Here is a 12,645-nt window from a genome sequence, read left to right on the forward strand (position 1 = left end):
TAGAGTGTAACACCATCATTATGGGATGCATGGCATGTGCATATATTTTCTCCACAGTGACTTTTGATGGTTCGTGTGTTTTGAAGGAGTATATTTTATTTAAGTGAATTTTTTTTCTAAATATTCACATGTTATTACTTTACTACTTGTGGAATCTATAGTGATACCACTCCTCTTGTTCCTGATACCAGTAATGTTTATACTTATACAGTATTTCCCCTTTTTAAAAAGGTTTGTTTATTTATTTATTTGAAAGACAGAATCACAGAGAGGGAGAGACAGACATCTTCTATCTGCTGATTCACTTTCCAAATGGCAGCTGCAGCCAGGGCTGGGCCAGACCAAAGCCAGGAGCCAAGAACACCATCTAACTCCCATATGGGTGGCAGAGGCCCATGCACTTGAGTAATCATCCAGTGCCTTCCCAGGTGCGCTAGCAGGGAGCTGGGTTAAAAGTCAAGCAGGTTGGACTTGAACTGACACTCAGATATGAGATGCCAGCATTGCAAGCAGTGGCTTAACTGCACAACACCAGCATCGGTATTTCTCTGTTTGACTAGAAATTTACCAAACATAAGGATCTTCCTAAAGCAGTCAGTCTTATTGTCTGTTTTGTTCCCATTTTGACCTTTATGACTACATTCAGCTTTTGTTGGATTTGTTGTCTTCTTTTGCTACTTTTTAATATGGATGCTGAGGTTCCTTACTTACAACCTTTTTTTTCCCCCTAAGGATAGCCCTCTGCACACTTACAAATACTTAATGCTAAAATTCGTCTAAGAACTGTTTTAGTTGCCACCCACAAAATTTGATAGGTTGTATTTTCATTTTAAGTTTAAATCTTTTCTAATCTCCTTTTTAGTTTTTCCTTTGATACACAGCCCTTTTTTAAGAAGGGTATTTTAGTTCCAGATATTTGCAAATTTTCCTTATCTTTCTGGTAATTTCTAATTTAATTTCACTTAGAGTAAACACTTTATGAATTATTTACATTCCTTGAGACTTGCTTTATTGTCCAGAATACAGGCTGTCTTGTTAGGTGCTGTGTGTCAACTCAGAATTAGTGAATATTATATTCTTGTTTGGTGAAGTATTCTACAAGTGTCAACTAGTCAAGGTGGTTGATAATATTGTCTAAGTTTTCCATATCCTTACTGATATTCTGTTTTTGATTTGGCTCTGTCCATTATTTGAAAGGGATTATTGACATCTTTGAATATAAAAGTAGACTTACTGGTTTCTCTGTACAATTCTATCAGGTTTTGCTTTGTATATTTTGAAGCCTTTTTTATTAGGTAAATATGTCTTCCTAATGAGCTGGATTCTAAATATGACACTGGTACTCTTGATTTTCTTTCTGTTTCATGGAAGCAATATAACTTTTGGGAAGATTTGATCCCAACCATTTTTAGAATGTGCTATTAAATTTGAGGCTAATTCATCACCCACAACCAAGATACAGCCATTTGGTTTTCTCTACATGATGCTTCATTAATTATGAAAGTTTTCCACTCAAACTGGTTAGCAAGAACTATTCTTGTCTCTGTATGAGCTTTGAAAAGTATTCCACCAAATCCTTATACACAGTAGTCTCCCCATAGTTCCTCTATGCATAAACAGATTAGTACACAGTAGTCTCCCTATCTCCTGGTGGGTTCCTCCATGCATAAACAGATCAGTACCCAGTAATCTCCCCAATTCCTGGTGGGTTCCTCCAAGCATAAACAGATTAATACACAGATAAATCCTCAAGGATAGCCCTCTGCACGCTGACAAAGTTCCTCTCTTGTACTCTGCTCCATAGACTTAACCACCTTGACAAACCCAGACTCACAGCTCTGCCTCCCTAACTCAGATACTGCACCTGGGGCTCTCTGTTTTTGCATGAGGGCCTGGAAGTTTTATTTTCACAGGCACCTTAGACAGGCATGTGTCTCACATCATTTGTTTGCTCTCTCTTATTAAATATTGCTTTCTACCTAATGCCCAACATATTGAAAATCAGTTCTATATGCTTTTTAGTTTTTTTTTTATTTTTTTGGATCCATACAGAAGATCAATATACCTCCAAAATATATACCTTGAATAAATCAGTAGAACTTATATACCTCTGGCCATCCCAGAAAAAAAGAGAAATCACATATTACAAATATGAGCAAGGAAAGATAATGAAATACTAGATAACTAAAACATAATGGCTGACTGATTGTTTTAAAAATTTATTCTTAAAAGGGGCTGGTGCTGTGGCATAGCAGGTAAAGCCATCACCTGCAGTGCCAGCATCCCATACTGGTGCTGGTTCAAGTCCTGGCTACTCCGCTTCTGATCCAGCTCTCTGCTATGTCCTGGGAAAGCAGTAGAAGATGGCCCAAGTCCTTGGGCCCTGCACCCATGTGGGAGACCTGGAAGAAGCTACTGACTCCTGGCTTCAGATTGGCACAGCTCCGGCCATTGTGGCCATCTGAGGAGTGAACCAGTGGATGGAAGATCTGTCTCTCTGCATTTGCCTCTTCATAACTCTGCCTTTCAAATAAATAAACAGCTTTAAAAACTTATTCTTAATAAATTGAAATTTGAAGAAAATTCATTGAAAGATACCAACAGGCCAGGCTCAGTCAATAAGAAACAGAACATCTGAAAACATCCTGTCAAAGGCATTTAATTCATATTTCTAGACTAATACTACAGATCTGATTATAAATATAAGAAGCCTTTCCACTAAAAACTTCAAGATGGCCTCATTAAAGAATCCTACCAGTTATTAAATGAAGAAGTAATCAGTATTCTATTAAACTCTGCCAAAAAACTAAAACAATGATAAAACTTGAAGTCTTAGATAAGACAGTTCATGGGGGTTGGTGCTGTGGCGTAGAGGGTAGAGCCGCTCTGCCAGTATCCCATATGTGCACTGGTTCTAGTCCCAGCTGCTTCACTTCTGATCCTGCTCTCTGCTATGGTCTGGGAAAGCAGTAGAAAATGGCCCAAGTCCTTGGGCCCCTGCACCCACGTGGGAGACCTGGAAGAAGCTCCTGGCTCCTGGCTTTGGATGGGCGCAGCTCCGGCCATTGTGGCCATGTGTGGAGTGAACCACTGGATGGAAGACCTCTCTCCTCTCTCTCCTCTCTCCTCCTCTCCCTCTCCTTCTTTATCTGTGTAACTCTTGACTTTCAAGTACATAAATAAATTTTTTTAAAAAATGACAGTTCATGGTGGACTCACAGAAAGTTTCAGAATGAGGGCTGCTAAACCAGAAAGACACAAGCATGTGATTAGAGGATTCAACCTTTAAGCCAGACCAAACACTGAGGGGAGACTGGCTAGTGATGGAGTTGTCATATGGATACGCTTGAATCAACCATGGCTACAAAGTAAGGTCCTCGTCAAAACTCTGGATATTGAGGCTTGGTGGAGCATCCTGGCTGCCGAACACATGGATATACCAGGAGGGTGATGTGGGCTGACTCCATGGAGAGCAGACTATGCTCCCCAAGATCTTGCCCTATATACTTTCCACCTTGCTGTTCCTAAGTTTTATCCTTTGGAGTAAAACTGGAATAATAAGTATGGATGGCAATTTTGGTGAGTTCTATAATAATACCAGACTGGATAACTGAAAAAGAAAGGAAACTTCTCACAGTTATGAGGCTAGAAAGTCCTCAAGCTACTAACGTGGTGAGGATCTTCAAGCTGCCTCATAGCAAGGTGGAGGACATTACATGGGGCAGGCAATGGGAGCATGATGGCCCAGGTTTCTCTCCCTCTTGTAAAACTGGAAACCCATCATCAGGGTCCACTCTAATGACCTCACCTAACTCTACTTAACTCTTAAAGAGCCCACCTCCAAATACCATCAACTTATCAATCTGGGCACCACATTTCCACCACATACACTTTGGGGATGTACTGAAACCACAGCACCCATGGGGACTGATGCTTACTCTGGGTAGTTGCTGTCAAAGATTTGGAGTCAAACCTCAAAGAGATCTCCTGATATAGGACAACTATTAAAAACCTGAAGCTTGGGGCCGGTGCTGTGGCATAGCAGGTAAAGCCACCACTTGAGTGCTGGCATCCCATATGGGTGCTGTTTCAAGTCCTGGCTGCTCTACTTCCTATCCAGCTCTCTGCTGTGATCTGGGAAAGCAGATGACCAAGTCCTTGGGCCACTGCACTGGCATGGGAGACCTGGAAGAAGCTCCTGGCTCCTGGCTTTGGATTGGCACAGTTCCAGCCGTTGTGGCCAACTGGGGAGTGAACCAGCAGATGGAAGACTTCTCTCTCTCTCATCCCCTATCTCTCTCTCTCTCTACCTCTCCTTCTCTCTCTGTGTAACTCTTTCAAGTAAATAAAATCTTAAAAAATAAAAAAAAAACCTGAAGCTGGAGCTGGCACTGTGGCATAGTGGGTAAAGCTGCCACCTGCAGTACCAGCATCTCATATGGGTGCCGCTTCAAGTCCTGCCTGTTCCACTTCCAATCCAGCTCTCTGCTATGGTCTGGGAAAGCAGTAGAAGATGGCCCAAGTCCTTGAGCACGTGCACCCGAGTGGGAGACCTGGAAGAAGCTCCTGGTTTCAGATTAGCACAGCTCTGGCAGATACAGCCAACTGGGGAGTCAATCAGCAGATGGAAGACCTCTTTCTCTCTCTGCCTCTCTATAATACCACCTTTCAAATAAATAAATAAATCTTAAAAAAAAAAAAACATTGAAGCTAACTGTAAGAATTCAGCTTGAATTTTGGTCATAACCACCATCTTGCCCTTTAGGAAACTGATGGTCATCCCAAGGCTCATGAGATAAAGTCACTAAGATAACCTGCCAGGACTGTTTCTCCTGGCAAGACCCTGGGATGTCCTTTATCTAATGACTGGAATACAAATATTTATTGAAAAAATCCAAGTGTGCTTAAGTTAGCCACAGGCTACCTTTGTCTAGCTTAAAATATGAAGTTGTCACCATGGAGTGGTTGTGTGAAGACCTGCATGTCTGACAAAGGCCTGAGACCATGCTCTTCTCCAAATAAACATATTCTGCATATCCTGAATTTGTCTGCCTCCTTGATTGGTCTTTCTGCATCTTTCACAATCAGCAGCTCGCTGCTGTATACCAAGATTTCCTGAAATACTGACTTTATACTAAGTGAATCTGAATGCCTTTCCACTAATATCAGGAAGAAGGAAGAGCTGTCCACTCTCACAGCTTGTATATAACATTACACTGAAAGTCCATGCAAGTGATATTTAAAAAAAGAAATCATGTACAGATTGCAAAGGAAGACCAAGATGGTCATTATTCAGATGACAGTTTTCTATTTAGAAAACTCTTGGTTATCTACTTTAAAAAGACAATAGGGGCTGGTGTAGCACAGCAGGTTAAGCCACCACCTGCAATGCCAGCATCCCATTTGGACACTGGTTCGAGTCCTGGCTGCTCGACTTCCAATTCGGCTCCTTGATAATACACCCAGCAAAGCAACAGAAATGGGCCCAAATGCTTGGGCCCCTGCATCCACATGGGAGACCAGGATTATGCTCCTGGTCCAGCCTCAGGTGTTCTGGCCATTTGGGGAGGATGGGAGATAATCTCTCTCTCTCACTTTGTCCCTCTTTCCCTGTAACTCTACCTATCACATGAATAAAACTTTAGAAAAATTGAAAATTAAACTCAACAGTCATCTAGCAAAAATATGCCCCATTTTCCGTTATTAGAATATTCCATTGAGACTAGAAGTAAAGGAAAAACATTCTTACTCTGCTCATATTCAGTATCCTACTGAAATTTCTACCTATTGCAATAAGGCAAGAAAATTTAAAGCTACTAGAAATGAACAAAACAAATTTGCCTGCCTCTCCTTACTACCTTATACTTCTTCAAATGTTATCCTCACCATGACTTTTACCATAGATGAACAATATCACTACACATTCAACTTCTGGTTTTATAGAAATCAGTGTATTCATTTCATTTAAGTAAATCTTAAAGAATTGGGTTTCTGGATAATATGTTAAGTGTATGTTTATGTTGATAAAACACTGCCAAGGGTCTGGCGCTGTGGCGTAGCAGGTAAAGCCATTGCCTGCAGTGCTGGCATCCTATATAGGCACTGGTTCAAGTCCCAGATGCTCCACTTCCGATCAGCTCCCTGCTATGGCTGGGAAAGCAGTGGAAGATGGTCCAAGTCCTTGGGCCCCTGTACCCACATGGGAAACCTGGAAGAAGCTCCTGGCTCCTGGCTTCTCATCAGCCCAGCTCCAGCTGTTGCGGCCATCTAGGGAGTGAACCAGTGGATGGAAGACCTCTCTCTCTACCTCTCTTTAACTCATCCTTTCAAATAAATTAATTAATCTTAAAAAAAAAAAGACACTGCCAAATTGTTTTCCAGGGGACGGCACTGCAGCGTAGCAGGTAAAGCTGCTGCTTGCAGTGCTGACATCCAATATGGGCGTTGGTTTGCATCCTGGCTGCTCCACTTCTGATCCAGCTCTCTGCTAATGCACCTGGGAAAGCAATAGAAGATGGCCCAAGTCCTTGGGCCCCTGCACCCACATGGGGGACCCAAAAGTTCCTGGCTCCTGGTTTCAGACAGGCCCAGCTCTGGCCATTGCGGCCATTTAGGGAGTTAACCAGCAGATGAAAGACTCCATCTCTCTCTTTTGCCTTATTGTAACTCTGTCTTTCCGATAAATAAATAGTAAAAAAAAAAAAAAAAAAAAAAGGTTAAAGAAATTGCTTTCCACAATAGCTGATCTGTTTTTCCATCTCAACAATCCTGACCAATATTTTTATGGTCAGGCATTTAAATTAGGGGTGAGTATTGTGGTACAGTGTGTTAAGCTTCCTCTTGGGAGGCAGCTCCCTGATCCAGCTCCCTGCTAATGTGCCTGGGAGACGGTAGGTGATGGCTCAAGTAGTTGAGTCTCTGCCACCAACATGGGTAAACACATGGATTTCCTGGCTCCGGACATCAGCCTAGCCCAGCCTTAGCTGTTGCGGGCATTTGGGGAGTGATCCAGAAGATGGAAAGTATCGATCTCAATCTCTCTCTGCCTTTCAAATACATGAATAGACATTTTAAAAAGATTTTACTTATTTGAGAGGTAGATTTACAGAGAGAGGGAGACAGAAAGAGGGGTATTCCATCTGCTGGTTCACTCCCAAAATGGTACCAGTGTCCAGAGCTGAGTTGATCCACAGCCAGGAGCCAGGAGCTTCTTCAGGGGCTCCCATGCGGGTGCAGGGTCCAAGCACTTGGGCCATCTTCTACTGCTTTCCCAGGCCATAAGCAGAGAGCTGGACCAGAAGAGGAGCAGCTGGGACATGAACTGGCCCTAAATGGGATGCCAGTGCCGCAGGCACAGGCTTAGCCTACTATGCCACAGCGCTGGCTCTGATTAAACATTTTTAATAAATAAATCATATCCATGGGTAGTTGGTATGAAGTAATATCTCATTGCAGTTCTAATTTGTATTTGCATTTTCCTCTGGACTAATAATGTTGGGGAATACTGCATATGCTTTATGCCATGGATGCATCTTAATGTCAATACTTGTTCAGTTCACTTACACATTTTTAATGAGTTATTTGATTTTAGCTTTGAATTTTAAGGTTTTTTTTTTAAAAATACAAGTCTTTACTTATATGTAATGTGCAAATATTTTCCCTGTTTTCATTCTTTCATTCAGAGTCTTTTTTGCAAAGCATAAGGTCTTAATTTTGAGAAAAAACAATTTATCCATTTTTCTCCTGCAGTCTTGTACTGTGTCTAACAAATACAAGTTATTTGCTTAATGAGAGTCACAAATATTTTACTCCTGGGGTTTTTTTGTATGTCTGTGTTGGTGTTTTATGGTTTTAGGCTGTATATTTAAGACAATGCCCCATGTTGAGTTGACTTTTCTGCATAGTGTTGAAGTAGCACCTTAACAGTAGCGACTCCATTTTGGAGCACTTGAGACTGCATTCTGGGAAAGTACCCCCCCCACGAGACTCTGGTCTGAAACTATGATCTCAAATAGTTGGACAATAGCAGTGCACTACATCACCCTTGGCAGAGCACAAAAACCCCCTAGCATGATTGCTCAAGCTTAAAAGTAGAAAGGTTACACCTGGGTTAATGATAAAACTGTGACTTGTCTATGTCTTACATATAATTTAGATTAATGTCAAGATCATAAATGATAATTGTATGATTGTAACTGGTATTGTCAAGATTATATGAATATTTATTTCACTTAGGTCTTAGGTTATGCTGACCCCAGTAACTATGTACTCTCTTTTGATTTTATGTACTCTCTTTTGATCTTAGCAACCGTGTATAGCAACCATGTATCCCCCCCCCCCCCCACGATCTTGCGGTTTTTGCCTTTATAAACCCTATACTTTAGTTCCTCGGGGCTGCTCTGTTCTGGTCTGATCAGAGAGCCCCAGCATGCTGGAAAAAAAAAATTTTGCAATTTGCATGAGAGATGTCTTTTGGAGACGTTCCTCGGGTGGTGGGCGTTTTCGGACTCTAACAGCATTGACTGAAACATAGGAAAAAGGATGGCTCCAAGATAGATATTGGCTAAATCTTTTTTTAAATAACTGAAAACTTTATGGTGTTTTCACGGAGATCAAAGACTAAGGTAGGATTAGGTTTGGGGTTAACCTTGTTTGGGTACATTAAGATATCTATCAGAGAAGCAAAATTGGATTTCAGGTGAAATTTTGGAAATTTGATTCTGGAGCTCAGAAAAGATTCTTGGAAATACTGACCAATTTTATTAAAAATTCTTGGAGGATTAAAGGACATAAAGATGCAGAGTTGCCCATTAGATTTAGCATTGAGCATACAAGATTTAAAGGGATAGACGGTGGGGAGGGGGGCAGCAGGGCAGTGAGGGTGGGGTGGAAGTGTGAAATTACAAAGATCTCGAAGTAGAACATAGGTAGGCAAAAGGGATAGAAGAGATTTTTCCTGGGGCCCGCGCCGTGGCACAATAGGTTAATCCTCCACCTGTGGCGCTGGCATCCCATATGGGCACCGGTTCTAGTCCTAGCTGCTCCTCTTCCAATCCAGCTCTCTGCTGTGGCCTGGGATAGCAGTAGAGGATGGTTCAAGTCCTTGGGCCCCTGCACCCACATGGGAGGCCAGGAAGAAATTCCTGGTTCTGGCTTGGGATCGGCACAGCTCCGGCCGTTGCGGCCATTTGGGGAGTGAACCAACGGATGGAAGACATTTCTTTCTGTTTCTCCCTCTCACTGTCTGTAACTCTACCTCTCAAAATAAATAAATAAAATCTTACAAAAAAGAGAGACTTTTTCTTTCAAGAGAGCAGGTATGAGAGAATATTTACCTTGCTCATGGGATTAATCCAGGAAACAAGACACAGAAGAAATTTAGATTTCAAGTGGACAAAGAATGTAGAGCCCATTTGGTGCAGGAGGGCTGCTCTTCTACAGACATGAGTGAAGAAGGAAAATGGGGTGGGGGCCGGCACTGTGGCGTAGTGGGTAAAGCCACCACCTGCAGTGCTGGCATCCCATATGGGCGCTGGTTTGAGTCCCAGCTGCTCCTCTTCCGATACAGCTCTCTGTTATGGCCTGGGAAAGGAGTAGAAGATGGCCCAAGTCCTTGGGCCCCTGCACTCACATGGGAGACCCTGAAGAGACTCCTGGATCCTGGCTTTGGATCAGCTCATCTCTGGCCACTGTGTCCATCTTGGGAGTGAACCAGCAGATGGAAGACCTATCTCTCTCTCCCTCTCTCTGCCTCGGCCTCTGTAACTCTGCCTTTCGAATAAATAAATAAATATTTTAATTTAAAAAAAAAGAAAAGAAAATGGGGTGGACACATTTGCAGCCCCACTTATCCTGTTACCGAGGAAATACTGGAATTTTGTCATATCCTATTTGCAGAAGAAAATATGAAATGAGTTTATATGAACTGGAGAGAACTGTGAAGAGAAAAGGCTCATTTGTGAATGAAAATGGCCAGCAATCATGGGAGTATAAGCGTGTCCACTGGAAGTCTGTTGGCACGTATTTTTCAATTAAAGCTTTAATTGTTTGAGCAGTTTTAGCTCTACAGCAAAACTGAGGGTAACTATTGATGTGTTCCATGTATTCCTCTCCCCACAAATACACAGCTTTCCCCTAGTATCAACATAGCATGACTTAACACTTTCATGTATGACATTCAGAAAAATGAATACATCATAGTTGTGCATTTCAGTGAATTTCCCTTACGTCAAGGCATCTCTGAAACCAGGCCTAAATCAAGGAAAGCAAAGTGTCAGCTTACCAGTGTGTTGTGGGCCATCCCCTCAACCAATAACCAATCAGTCTAATTTCTAACATTTATCATTTCTAGCTTTCTGCTTTCTAATATAGTCTTGTCCCATTTTTCACTTCATACTCATTTTGAATATGATAGCAATTTCTTTCTTTTTTTTTTTAATCATTGATTGGGATGAAGAGTTACAGAGAAAGAGATAGAGAAACCCACTACCCGATAGTTCACTCCCTAAATGCCTACAATGGCCAGGGCTGACCAGGCCAAAGCCAGGAGCCAGGAACTTCTTCCAGGTCTCCGACAGGGGTGGCAGGGCCCACCACATGGCCCATCTTTTGCTGCTTTCCCAGGCGCCATTAGCAGGGAGCTGAATCACAAGTGGAGCAGCCAAGACTGGGGGCAGTGCTCATATGGGATGCCGTGTTGCAGGCAGGGCTTAACCAGCTCTGACAACACCTTAGCTGCAGCTGCTTTTACTTCCTTTCTTCCTCTTTCCTCTCTTCCTATTCTTTTGCTCCTCCTCCTATTTGTTCACCCTGCCTCCTTCTTCCTCCCCTCTCTAAATCCTTCTTTTTCTCCTTTTTCTTTGTCTTCCTTTTCCTTACTGTTCCACTCTCCTGATATCTCTCCACCTAATGTAGAGTATAGGGCTGCATGTGCCATATGTGCCCTTGCAATATGTATCTGATACAAGGTGACACAAGGATGTAGAGAAGCAGTCTAATCTGAGGGGCAGAAATAAATTCTTCACAAGGCTCTATCCCTCTTCAAGTTCAGGGCTTACTCATATAAGTCGGCTTCCTTGGGTTCTTCAATGGACTTAATTTCTGTGGATGAGATAACACAGATATTCCAATTTCAAGATACAGGAGAACAAAAACACTGCATTTACATGTGAAAGAGGTGCATAAAATGTGTGAATGTTTAATCACATAACCTCCAGTTGCACCTCGGATTAGACATTATAAATTCACCCAGATTCCACCCTCACAACACCGGTACATGTCCACATTCTGTGTTGGCCTATGGCTGGGAACCTCAGTGAACTTTCATGGCCCATTCAGAGCAGCCATAAGCATAGAACACCATTTTCGAGTTTGCTTCGCTGACTTCCAGGTCCAGCAAGATATCCTTTTAAGTTTTACTCTAAAATGGCACGAAGTGTAGGACAGAGTCAGCTGACTCACTGACTGCCTCAGGGTTGTGCCCTGACTCCTCTGCCCAGCAAAGGACCCATGGAGTTGAACAACAGCAGTGCGCATGGCAACCGACACAGCACACAAACTGCTGGTAGGGCCACACCCAACAGAATTCAGAGACACCGTGCCACTATGCAGTTTCAATGTCTGCAGTTTATTTTTATGTTCAGCTACAATATGCCAATAAAATACTACAGGTATAGCAAGGGCCAAATCAACATAAATGATGACAACTAATTTTATTATTTATTTATAAGGATTATTGATGTGAAAGAGCTACAGAGAAAGAAGGAGAACTGAAGGGAGAGAAGTGGGGAGGGGGGAAGGAGGGAGGGTGTGGGGAATACCACACGAGTCCCAAAAATAGAGTCACAGATCACCACTTACCTGACCAGCAGAAGGAGGTGAACTGTGGAAACTCCAGAAAATTCTAGAGTCAAAAAATACCACTATCCGCAAAGTGAAAGTAAAGAAAAATGGAGTCACTCATGTCAAGCCAGAGACTGATGACATCATTTATGCTGATGCTTGCCAAGGATGCTCCTCATCAGACTGAACAGACATCCCTCAGCAGTCTGATAATGTGTGAGCTATGGGCGATAACCTCCAGTTCCCTTCCTACTCGCACAATGATTGGATGCACCCCAAGAATGAGCTGGAAACACCTGGTCCTAAACAACAGGTGAGTGGCACCCCAGGAAACTCCAAGAGGAACACAACTGATTGGTGACACTGGGACCCCTACTGGAGACTCCCCCTTCAGAGCAGCAAGGATAAAAGGAGAGCCTTTTGCACTGCTCTCCAACCTCTCCAGGATCATGGCCCGGTGTGTGTGAACCTCTGGATCTCCACACATCTGGAGATAAAGGGGCAGCCCATTACTCTGTGAGGAACAGGTAATGGCACAAGCCAACAATGGATCAATGTCCCAGTGCATGACTGTTGCAGCCATCTGAGGAATGAATCAGCAGATAGAAGACCTCTCTCTCTTTGTGTGTGTATGTGTGTCTCCCTATGTCTGTCTGTAACTCTGCCTCTCAAATAAACAAATCTTTAAAAAATAAATATTTACAGTATTACTATTAAAAAACACATTCATCATTTAATTAAACATTTTCAAAATAATTTTTGTAAGGATTTACATTTTTAGTCACTGATTTATCTCTGCTTGTA

General features: G+C 42.4%; 1 protein-coding gene across 1 annotated transcript in view; it reads right to left on the reverse strand.

Moving 5' to 3' along the window:
- The window catches only part of LOC100345379 (uncharacterized), a 42,586-nt gene that overhangs the window by 17,233 nt on the left and 12,708 nt on the right, over positions 1-12,645 (reverse strand). The gene's annotated exons all lie outside the window — the stretch shown is intronic.

The sequence above is a fragment of the Oryctolagus cuniculus genome, chromosome 18 (genome assembly GCF_051225735.1).
Source record: "Oryctolagus cuniculus isolate XC-2025 breed Fujian yellow rabbit chromosome 18, ASM5122573v1, whole genome shotgun sequence".
Lineage (NCBI taxonomy): Eukaryota > Metazoa > Chordata > Mammalia > Lagomorpha > Leporidae > Oryctolagus > Oryctolagus cuniculus.